The 12,602-nt window shown below is 38.6% G+C and overlaps 1 pseudogene; it reads right to left on the bottom strand.

Moving 5' to 3' along the window:
* LOC127204740 (T-complex protein 1 subunit delta-like) overlaps positions 1-11,882 on the bottom strand; it is a 76,708-nt pseudogene extending 64,826 nt beyond the window's left edge.
* Between the last annotated feature and the right edge of the window lie 720 nt (positions 11,883-12,602).

The raw sequence follows: 12,602 nt of genomic DNA, 5'->3' as shown, positions 1-12,602 counted from the left end.
CAGTAATATAACATTTTAACTTTAACTCTCAGCAAATTATTCTCAAATACAAAAATAATATTCCCTTTGTGTCTCAAAGTTTTATAAATATAGATTTAATTAATTCGTATTTGAAAAATTCATCTGAACAGAACACCAATGAATCTGTTCCTGTCATTATCCCTTAAGTCAGGACTGTCCAGTCTTTTGACATTGTTTCATGACATTGTCATCTACAAAGCTCATGCCCAAGAGTCATGAAATGGGTTTCAAAAATAAGCCACAAAAATCTTACAATATCTGAAGTAAATTTATGATTTTGTGTTGGGGCTCATTGGTTATCATTGGCTCTAGGCTGTCTGGGGGTCTAAATGATACATGTCAACAATTATTTCTCTTTTTTACCTTTTAAAACCTACATTGTACTTGATGTGATAAAGTAATTTAGAGTTGATTTAAGGTATACATTTAGACATGCACAGCTTACATGAAATGCTATGCCCTATTTTATATAATGTACTTGAGTGTCTGAGGATTTGCATATGGGGGGACAGAGACCCAATTCCCTGCTAACTGGAGGAAGGACAATTATACACTGAAATACACATGATTGACTTTTGATTACAATAATTTCTTTCTTTAAAACATCTTAGAATTGTATCTGTGTACTCTCCACCTGCCTAGCCTCAACCCATTCTTAATGTTAATGCAAATGCTTCTTAAGGAGTCTCACTAAATTCCAATGATACCCACCAGTGCAGACGGAACTGCTGAGACAAGTACCATTTTGCTTTCTAGAGCTGAGAAGTGAAGGAATGACTTCTTTCTGCCAGATCACCCCCAGGCCACATTGAAAGAAAAGGGCTAGTGGATAGATAAACCAAGATGGACAGATACACATTTCTCTGCGGAAACCTGGGCAAGCATGGCCACGTGGACTCGAATGGGATTGCTGTTACAGTTTGTTTGGCTACTGAATTAGTGAATATAGTGCAGGTAATGTGTGTGAGTCTAAGAGTTCTTAGGTGCTATTATCTCTTAGGCTGGGCTCCTGAGAGCATGGGAGGTGTCCATCTCACCTCAAAAGCCCAGAACAAAATTTGAAATGATTCTAGGCATGTAGGGAGATGTCTCAATTGCTAGAATGCTTTCTTTAAAAGCATAAGGACTGAAGTTTACATTCTTGGCACCAATGTTAAAATAAGGTATAGAGTTATATCCTCTGCAATCCCAGTTCTGATGATATACCCTCTGCAATTCCGGTTCTGATATACCCTTGCAGACCCCATTCTGATGATATATACCCTCTGTAATACTAGCTCTGATATACCCTCTGCAATCCCAGTTGTAATATACCATCTGCAATCCTAGCTCCGCTATACCCTCTGCAATCCCAGTTTTGAGGAAGTAAAGACATATAGATCTCTGGAGCTCATTGGCCGGCCAGCCTAGTCAAATTGGTCCAGGACCCTGACTTAGAATAAGATATAGAGAATAACTGAAGAAGATACTGCCACTGGCCTCTAACCTACACACACACAAACACACACACACACACACACACACACACACACACACACACACAGAGAAAGAGAGAGAGAGAGAGAGAGAGAGAGAGAGAGAGAGAGAGAGAGAGAGAGAGAGAGAGAGAGAGAGAGACAGAGAGAGACAGAGACAGAGACAGAGAGACAGAGAGACAGAGAGACAGAGACACAGAGAGACAGAGGCAGAGACAGAGACAGAGACAGGGGATATTAGTTGTCTAGCTCAACATTAGGATACGTCAGTAGGAGTAAACCTCAGGTCTGTTTAATTTCTCCAGCCTTGACTTCATCTGGAACTTTGGCAGTGGATTTCCCCCCACACCATCAGTCCTAGCATAAGAGTCTGTGCAGCAGGCCTGGCCATAACCTATGGAGACCTCATTTTTGTGCATAGTGAGAGAGGTCTATGCACAAAAGGGACAACTTCTCAGAGCGCTAACCTATCATGTATTTATTATCTGTGATGAAGGGACCATTGAGAGGGACCTTCTCAACAATCTCCAGAAAATGATGGAGAAAAATATAGTGTAGAAGAAAGCCTGCAATTGCAGAGCATGTGTACCCCAATTCAAGAATGGGAAGACAATACACCTGATATAGTTGGCTACTTTGCTCCACAGTGGGTCTCCTTAGGGAAAGCACCAGCTAATTGTGGCTACTTTGGTCAGGCTACCTCTCTGTGTTAATGTGTTTTTTATTTAAAATCGGGAAATAAGGGGGAAATGGGAGAAAAGGAAGAACGGGAGGATACAAGGAATGGAATAACCATTGGTAACAAGAATAAATTTTTAAAAATTAAAAAAATAATTGTAACAAAAAAATCACTATGAATGCAACATTTATATAACTAGTGATTGTCACATGGTTCTTCCTGCTGTATGTAGTTTGTTTTAGGTATGAATAATAAACTAAATATATATATTAAAAAATAGAAAAAAATAAAATAAAATCTCTTAGATGTCCTACAGCCAGTGGCATCTTGCCTTTCCTCTCTATAAGCTCCCTTTTTGACTGTAAGCTTTCACAACATTTATTAATTCACCTACTCTGTTTGGAGGCATTTGAAGTTACTGTATCCACTCCATTTTCCTTTTAAGTGGAAAGAAACTAAAATTGAAAGGCGATCTTTCATCTCCTTGCCTTTACCTTGTGTGAGTGAGCTGGGCCTGCACTAGCTCCTCTGTCACTCGTAATGCCTTGTGTACTTGTTGAGTAGCGGATGTTCCCTGCTTTTTGAGAGTAAAAGAAAGATTTTTCCAAATATCACTCATCATCAAGTAGCCTTCCATTAGCGCAGTGATCAGTTTCATTAAATAGCATGAATACCTCTATTGTGTGCTAGAAGCACTCATCCTGCTTTCAAAAACACACTGAAAATAATTTGATGTCAATTTCCATGGTGACAGAAAGGAAGGGTATCTCTTAGAACTGCAACAAGTACATAGGTTTCTGAGCTATTGTGGAACACTGAATCGGTCCCTTTGAGTCAAGAATCCTGTGGGTTTTGTTGTTGTTTCATTACCTGAGATGAAAAACTACTCTTAGAAAAAAATGTGGGAGAATCATTGAGTGCATCCTGTTTCATATCTCACTAGCCAATCAATTTTTTTATGAGATAATGTTTCAAAAGAAGAACCTTCCTTTATTTAGCACTTGTGGAAAATTTTGAAAACGGAACTTTATCTTGGTGGGTGAGGTTACATGTAAGGTGTCAGTGCCCAAAAAAGTCCTTGCTTTGACAGTTGCTACTTTGTGTCTTTTCTGTAATTTATGAGGTAGAGGAACTTCTGGGCAAGAAATGCAAAAGTCTTGCCTTGCTTTTAATTCCACTGTTTCTATTTGTCACAACACATTAACCTTCTGCAAGAATGTACTTACTGTTTATTGTAGGCACAGTGATTTGTAGGATACAGTGAGCCTAGTTTGTTTTTTCTATGTTCCAAATTTTTTTTGTCAGAGAGTAGCCTCCTGGTGCAGATAAGATCAGGATGCCAATTCAGACATGGACATAACTGAGAATGATTGAACTCACATGTTAAGTGTGCTGTACACTCATCTCATCACATTCTACAAGGTCAGATAACGCACACTCACTGGTCAAGAAATGTCTGGCAAAATTTTTTTAAAAACAAACAAACAAAAAAAAGTCTGGCTTAGTCTTTAAAAGAATCTCATGGAGACCCACAGCCTATAATCATACATTTCTAAGATGCATGGCTCCACTCAAATTACTGTTCAGATTTTTTGCTTTCACTGTCCTGTTACTATATTTTCTTGCCTACATCCTATACAAGTCATTTTATACAAATACATACATGTACATGTGTATATGTGTATGTGTGTATGCATATATATGTGTGCATATGTATATATGTGTGTATATATGTGTGTATATGTATATGTGTATATTGTGTATGTCAGATTGTTTCCTCATCTTTGCAGAAACTCATTGCTCCCCAGGTGTTCAGTGTGGTCTCTTCTTTAGCCCATGTGGCTGAGGAGTGTAAACATTGTGCTATGTTATCTCTAGCTTCTGAAATAGCATAGATGTGACTTCCTCTCCACCATCCGTAGTCCTTCCCTGTCTTAACTGTGGTTACACAGCTTTGACTTTAAAATTTCTCCAAGTTAGTTACTGTTCAGGAATGACTGCACAATCAGAGTGGGATTGCATTCTTGTGGTCACTTCTGGATCTGGGACTGTCTCCTCTTTAGTCACATCACTGAAATAAGCAGATTTCCTGTCTTTTCTTACATACACACACACAGAGAAAACATTCAAAGAGCATGTTCCTAATTAATTCTCAACCGATAGAAGGGTTTTTACATTGTAGAAATCTAAAACGTTGAAATGACAACTGAATATTTATTGTAAATTCTTTTTAATAATCAGGAGAGGTGGCTCACATCTGTATTGTCAGCATTCAGGAAAAGCCTAAGGCAGGAGGATCATTATGAGTTCAAGTCAAACCTGGGCAAGTCTCCTAACAGCTCTACTGTTGTCTCTCCCTAGAGTCATTCGCATCTCACGGTTTCTCCCTCCTTCTCTGTCACGCCTCTTAGTGTTTCTGCATCTATCATGTCCAGATACTTTTCAGTCTCTTTCAGAATAATCTAACCTAATCTCAAACTTGATGTCAGGCCTCCTCAACCCCAGAGTGTTTAAGGAAACATAATGTAAACCTTCTGTAGCAGGAGAAACACACTGGCTTTGGGAACTTGATATAACTTCCTACAAAACCAAATAGCTTTTACATCAGGGCATCTCTCATGTTGCTGGTGACAGGCTTCCTGGTTTCCATAGCTCTGGCTAAGTTATGTTACTGGCTTGATTTATGGCATTAAAAAAATAAATTGAATAATGTTGAGTTGGAAGAAGAGAAAGGCCTTAAAAGAGAACCATTGGAAGCTCCTATGAATAATCTGTTATTAATTAATGTAGCCTGAATATTAATGTAATCTATACACTAATCCAAGTAACACATTTGAAAGAGTAGGAAAACTGTTTATATATCCCTTATTAGAAATATTCCCATAGATGTGATGAACAAAGACATAATGTTGTCCAGAGGACATATGAGTCATGAAAGAGGTTACAAGATAATGATTATTCAAATTTCATTTCTGTTACGGGCTTGCTTTCTGTTTTTATTTTTTCATGGCGAAAAAAATTAAGTTATCTTTTGGGGCATTGAAGTGGGACAAGTCCTGTTAAAATAAGTGTGAAAATAAGTAAAGTATTGGATAGTTAAAATGTAAAACCATAATTGAAACTCCATTGTTTCCGAAAGGCCGGAGTTCACTTTGGCTGTATGAAGCTTGAGACTAGGCAAGTGTTTGAGTTGCTTCCGTAAGCCAGTTGTCTGATATCTTTATCAGTAACTTAATTAGAATTTTAAAAAGATTTTATTTTTTAGTATAAAATTCCTATAAAAATAATGTATTAACCTTTTTGAAGATGGAATTCTGAAACTCATTCATGGACAACAAGGTCCTATCATCTGCCAACAGTGTACCTGACTAAGCCTTACACCAGAGTCACCAATGACATCATATGACTCCTTTTGAGATCGATACTTGACGTTATAATCATGAACCTAGTTTCATGATTATCCCAAGAGAAAGGCTGAGCCACATTTAATGTGCTTCGGGAAAGGGAAAGCAATCCCTTTCTGACACAGTGGTCAGGCCTTTGTTAGCCCTCCAGCCAACTGTCTTGGCCATCCAAAAGATTCTGAAGCCAGTATTAGCCAAATTTCCCTGCTGACTGCTGCCCCTGGCAGACGCTGGTGCAGCAGCAGGCATGACCTCAGTCCAGGACAGCCCAGAAATTCTGCAGGTACAAGTCTACCCCATTCTTATGTCACTGTTGGAACTTGAATAATCCTGAAGGAACTTAATTGTGACTTGACTTCATTTTTAACTACTCACATTAAAGCCTTTTGTTGTTGTTGTTGTTGTTGTTGTTATGTTGTTGTTGGCAAGCTTATGCCACAAAGGCGAAGCACGTCTAGCAGTGTTGTGAACGCTGCTTTTTTTACACACGTACCGTTCCCCTTCAGCTCTTCATGTCATTTCTATCTCATAACTTGTACTCATTGGTGAGCTGATTTTTGAGCATAGTTGGACAAGTTGAATACAGAAATTGATATTTATTTATTTATTTGACATTTTAAAAAATTAATTTATTCATACTACATTTCAATGGTTCTCCCATTCCTTGTATCCTCCCATTCCTCCTTCCCACCCATTTTCCCCTTATTCCCCTTCCCTATGAATGTGACTGAGGGGGAACTCCTCCCCTTGTATATGCTCATAGGGTATTAAAATAATTTTAAATTGTCTAAAATAAAAGATAAGATTAAAAAATCCTAGAAATTACTGTTGAGACACTGTTGAGGACATTCATTATTAAGAAAACTAACCATTGGGTGTCTACTATGTTTCAATTTCTTATATTAGACGAGTGTTAATTTTGTAAGACTTGATGTTTAACAAAGGGACAGTCAGAACAGGGAAGAGAACAGCAAAACTCTGGAGTGGAACTTTTGATTATGTTATATAAACATGTTTTTGTTTTGTTATGATCCCAAATGTGGGATGTGAAACTACCTTTAACAGCTTCATGAGAGAGTGGGTGATCTTTGTCAGCTGTAAACTGTCTTGTGCGGGACATCTGGCCTTTGCCAGCTGAAAACACGCTTGTGGGGACTCTGAGAGGGTATAAGGAGGAGGAGGAAGAGAAGGAAGAGAAGGAGGAGGAGGGAGATCATTTTAAGATGTTCCTAGAGAGAAATGCCCTAGAGAATGCTTCAAGAAGGCTGCTGCTGATTTGTTCCACTGTTGCTGCTGCTGTTTGCTGTTTATCTAGACCTCTTGAATCCTGACAACAAAGAGTAGAATCACCCCCAAGGAACTGAGTCTAAAAAGTTCTATACATTCTGTCTGTCCCTACTAACCTTCTTTCTTTCCTACTAGGTTTGGTGGGTTGGAAATGAGGTAGGGGTATTAAGGAACCTTAAATGAAGTAAGTTTTTTAAAAAAAATCAAAGCCTACAGGTGATGCTCAAAGTGGGGCCCAAATTGTTAAAGTTATTTTTTATAAAACCATGTTTCTCTCACTGTTTCTCTCTCAACCTCTATAACCCAAATAATCAAGACTCTGTATCATTTTAACAAGTTTCACAGCACAAGACCTGAACAGTTCTTAATCTACTCTTAACTCTCTCAGCTAGCATGCACTCCAGCCGTACTTGTGCTTTGTAGCTCCCCTTGCTACTCTCTCCTGGCCCCTCCTGGTCTTCTGCCAGTGGATGAATCCCCTACTTTCTCCTCTCTCAGCTCCTGCCCTGGCTGTCAGGAAGTCCAGCCCAGCAATTGTTTGTAAGCTGCTTATTGGTATAACAGGGGACAACTGGGGAGCAGTATTTACACAATATTGAGATAGGAGATTCTCCGATCTCCAAATAAGGGTTCCAACCGTATGTGGAGGAACAGATATCAATATTTGAGTTACACAGTAACCTTATGCCTACAGAACTGAGATCTAGTAAGTAGTGTGAAGGAAGGTAGCAAAGCACTGAAGAGGGAAAAGAGCATAGAACGTCTTGGGGGAGGTCCTAAGAAGGAGTTGTCTACTGCCAAATATAAAGAAAAGCAGTAGGGATAAGGTATAGTTATATACATAGATATATCCATAGATAAACCATAAACAAAACTCCTGGGCTGTATAGACTCCTAAGTTATTAAATTGCTTACTTTGCAAGGAGGCTCTTTGTGTGATTTCTACAACTCATATGAATAATGCGGGTCATGGCGTCATGTGTTTTTAATTCTACCGCTGGGAACAAGGAGACATAAAGATTCTTGGGATTCATCAACAAGTCAGCGTAACATACTTGGCGAGTTCTATTCTAGTTAGAGACGCTGTGTCAGAAAGAAAATCAGGAAGGCGATGCCTGCGGGAAAATACTTGAGATTAACTCCTGGCCTCTCAGTGCATGTGCAATACTCATAACTGGGCATCCTGTCATCTACAAAACTGTGTGCATGAGAACACACACACATATATACACAATAAACACACACACACACACACACACACATAAACACACATATACACACACTTGAGGTGACAGGAATCAGTGATTTAGAGAGAGATTGGAAGGAGATGAGTTTGGAAAGAAAGACAGTGTTCCACATACGTCCAGGTCTCTACTCAATAAGTTTTTATTACATTTTTAATGCAGATGATTCTCTTTATAAGGAATTTTAATGTATTTCTTTTTTACATATACACTTATATTATTACACATAAATAAAATAAACTCCATACAGCAAATGATTACTAAGTTATAATGAATTTATGCCCCTAAAACTCATTGCAAATCAAATTATTATGAATGTGTAAATGCAAAATATGTTTAATACACCTAAGTTCTGGCGAGGAAAGCATAGACTAACCTACTTAGTCTAGCTTACATTTGGGCACAATCAGCAAACACAAAATATAATTTATAGCAATGTGTAGCATATCACAACTCCACATGAGCTAGACATTTTGTAGGCAAAATGGAATTTGAGAGCATCAAGCTAGTATCCATGCCAACAGGATATACTACAGAGTGTTGTTTTCTCTTCTGATTGTGTGGCTGCCAAGGCATCATAACTTATTGTCTCTGCTTGTACTGAGAGAGAGAGACATGCCACAGACATCAAATTTAGAGAAAAATCTAAGTTCAAATTTTGAAGCATTATTTCTACAGTGTGACTATTACTTTACAGAATTATAGAGTTGAAAAATCATAACTCATAGGAAATGTATATTCTGGAATATTCAGTAGAGGTGAAATTTTTTGTCATGTCACATGATGCAACTTCAGTTTTAAAATGTCATCCTCCCTATCACTTTTGCATGGAAAACTTAGGATGAGATAAAAATAGAACAAGAGCAAAACAAATTTAGAAGATGATACTGAAGGGCAGTTGGAGTAATTCAGAGAGATGGGCAGGTTAAGGTGACTTAAAGTGATAGTTGTTCCAGAGAGGAACAAATTGTTTGGGATATATTTTGGATATTGTCCAATGCAGAGGCACAGCTGATACCCATGCTATGAGGAGTAGTCAGGACTAGGAAAATGCAGATATCTGCTAAAACCAGGTATAGGAAAATAAAGGATATGTGTCTAATTTTGATGATGGGAATTTTGTTCAAGATTATTCTTTACACCACATGTGTACTTATTTCTTAGACTTATTTTCTTGTCTGATTAATTTGTTCTGTTTTCTTGATATAGGTTGACCCTCAACATGTGGCAATGCTCCTGCATCTGCCTTTGTAGTGCTCAGATGACAGGTGTGTACTGCCACATTGCAGGCTACTCCTCAGCCTATGAAGCCAACACCTGGGGCTGCAGCCCAGAATCTGGTAGAGAATTTCTTTCCAGGGAGGGTCAGAGCACAAAAAAAAAAGAAGAAGGGAAAATGTGTTAAATTTTAGGTGCAGAGACCTCACTCTCACTAGGCTCATTAAAGTACAGATCACTCTCTGTTCCCGTCCTTCATTCTGTTAGCCAAGCTTTTACAAGAACCCTGCTACATGGGTTTAATGACTTTAATGACTGGTTAAATTCATCGTCCTTAGCCTTCTGCAAAAGTCCTGTTAAGACTCCTGTTAAGGAGTCAGTTGGTCTAGCAAGGATTCACCAGCTTTGGTGTTCTTGTCCCACAATTTCCCATCCACATGCCACGCACCTTGCTAATAATCTTCTGTTTTCCTTATTCTATTATCAGTTAAGCCTCTTTTCTTACTGCGAAGCCTTCTTTGTCATAGTTCTGGGAGAGTATGCTTCATCCCCCCACAGTGACTGTCAGGGACATGCATTTTGCGTTTCGCAGTGGGGAAAACACAAAAGGATAAGTCATATGGAAAAGAAGAAAAGTAGCAAGAGCTAAAGTGAAACCAGACCAAAATATATAAGGAGGCATGAGGAAAGGATGCAGTGAGCAATACTTGGAGTAAAAGCTGTTGGTGACACAGCTTGAAAACCGAGCCCCATCATCTCCTGTCACACCCACTCACTTAGCCTCTTCCTGTTTTCAGAAGGGACAGAATCTCTACCTTTGGTACTTTGCTTTCTTGTCCTCCTACATATTACCCAATTTTCCTATTAGAATAAAAATTTCCTTTCCCTTCAAATCCTACAAATTTCCATGATCCTGAAAGTTTGGTAGAACTAGAAACACTTGGTAAACTGTATTCACCTGAATTCTATCTTATAGAACTGTGGGAAAGATATACAGACAATGTCTGTGTGTCCATGTGTGTAAATATAAGGCACTCTGAAGAGATGGAGTGCTGTGTTCATTATTACTGTAATTCCAAACACACCTACATTTGGTTATTTTAATGTTGTATAAATCATTCTGAAACCTTAGCATGCGCACGTGCGCGCGCGCGCACACACACACACACACACACACACACACTACACATGTACACATACATCTATAACCTTGATTAAAACAGCAGTTTTCATTCTTCATTTAATCCCTTAAAGATTTAAGCCTTAACCTAAGGCAGATTCAGTTCAATAGCATACATCTCACTGAAAATGTATCAACACTTCGGAATCTACATTGAGTACTGTACTATTGCTCTTCCCTCCAAATAGGGTGGGTTTTGAGTAGGCTGAGCAATATTAATTTCAAATAGTTGTACTATACTTGAAGCTTTCAAACATTAACTTCAAAGAAATGTCTTTGAAGAAAACATGGCTGAGGTGAGGGTGTCTGTAGATCTTTGTTTTCTTCTCTTATTTTAAAAATTTGGTGTCAATCTGTCCCGAGTAGTGAATGGGACCAGAACACAGGATAATTTCAGCACCTTGCATATTTGACATTTAGGTTCCCCATCCTGATGTCGTAACAAGAACTGAAAAAGAATCTCTCAACTATCCCCATGTCTCCTGTGCTGAAATTACAGGTGTGTGGTTCACTGTTGGATCGAGTCCTTTCATCAGTGAAACTGTTGAGTCCTATGAGAAGCCTCACCCTCACAGTGCAATCCCACGGCTATCAATCAGTTCTCTGGAGTTTTGCACACTTGACTGGAAATAATACCCAAGTGCAGCATTTATCATCAAGTCCAGACTACTTACTGAGTTTGAGTATACATTTTCACCAATCATAAAGGGCCCATGGGAGGGGAGTAAGGGGAAAGCGGGAGGGAGGGAGGAATGGGAGGATACAAGGGAGGGATAACCATTGAGATGTAATATGAATAAATTAATAAAATAAAATTAAAAAAAGAAAAAGAAAGGGCGCATGAAACAACTTATGGAGACTGGAAGCATCTTTTGGCCTTTGGGTCTTGAACAAAACGGAAAGTTTTCCTGTAATACTCTGCAATAGATGCAGAGCTCTGAGGAAGCCAGAGGATGGTGCTTTCATGGATGACAAAACCTCGAAAGATAGCTTTTATTCTAGGATATGGTTTTTATTTTTAGTTTCTGAATGTGGAGACAATGACAGTTTTGTATTCATACCTTCTCACAGTCTTTTTTTTTAAGTATAATTTTTGTATATTCTTATATAATTTATACATGTATATATTTATTGTATTTTGATTATATGCACCCCAGCTTTGTCCTCAAACTCTTGCAAATCATTCTGCCTCATCCTATTCTGACTATGTTTTTCAAATACATTAAGTACAGTTGGTGCTGCCCATCTGTATATGGTTGTGGGGCCATTCAATGACGTGTAGAGCAACCTACCTGGGGCCACAACCCTGAAGAAAACCGGTCCTTCTGACTTCAGCAAACCATCAATCGCCAAAGGCTCTTTGGCTAGGGACATGGCCTCAAGAGCAACTCTCTCATCTTTTTGGAATTTTATTATTCTTCACATCTTGTGCAAGTGACAATATTCTATGAGTTCATCAGGGCAATTTCCCTGCCCTGCCCAGAAGTTGTCATTTTCAGCAATTGTCCCCAAACTCTGGCTTTTCACATCTTTACAGCTCCTCCTCCACAAAGTATCATCAGCCTTGGGTGAAAAGGGATTGATATCAATATCCTATTTAGGGCTGAGCACTCCGAAGTTACTTATGCCCCCATTCTAATAGCTTAAGTCTTTTGTATTTTCTTTGCATGGCAAACAGGCCTAAAACAATAGAAAGCAAACTAGCACTTTCAAAGCAACCAAAACCAATTCTTAAAAGGAAATTTACATCTGATGATTATAAATAAATTAACTGAATTGCATTCTTTGTGGAGGCATGTGGGTGTTCAGGTGTGCATGAGTGGGCGAAACATTGATTTTCTTTAAGCACTATATTAGTGTGACCACATTATATAGGAGTGTCTTGGCCATATAAAAATAAACAGGAATGGCAATTTCTTGTTCTTACAGAACACCCACATAGAATTGCTTCTCAAATCCTAAAAGCAAACAGAATAACATCTTGTACATGCTGTGCTGAAAAGAGTTCTTCCGTGCCGACAGAGTTCCAATTTATTCATTCTTCAAGCCGAGTTCCCACCACTATTGTGTGTGTGAGAGAGAAAGCCTGCCTGA

This window comes from Acomys russatus, chromosome 20 (assembly GCF_903995435.1).
Source record: "Acomys russatus chromosome 20, mAcoRus1.1, whole genome shotgun sequence".
NCBI classification, from domain to species: domain Eukaryota; kingdom Metazoa; phylum Chordata; class Mammalia; order Rodentia; family Muridae; genus Acomys; species Acomys russatus.
This window is presented reverse-complemented; position numbering and strand designations above follow the sequence as displayed.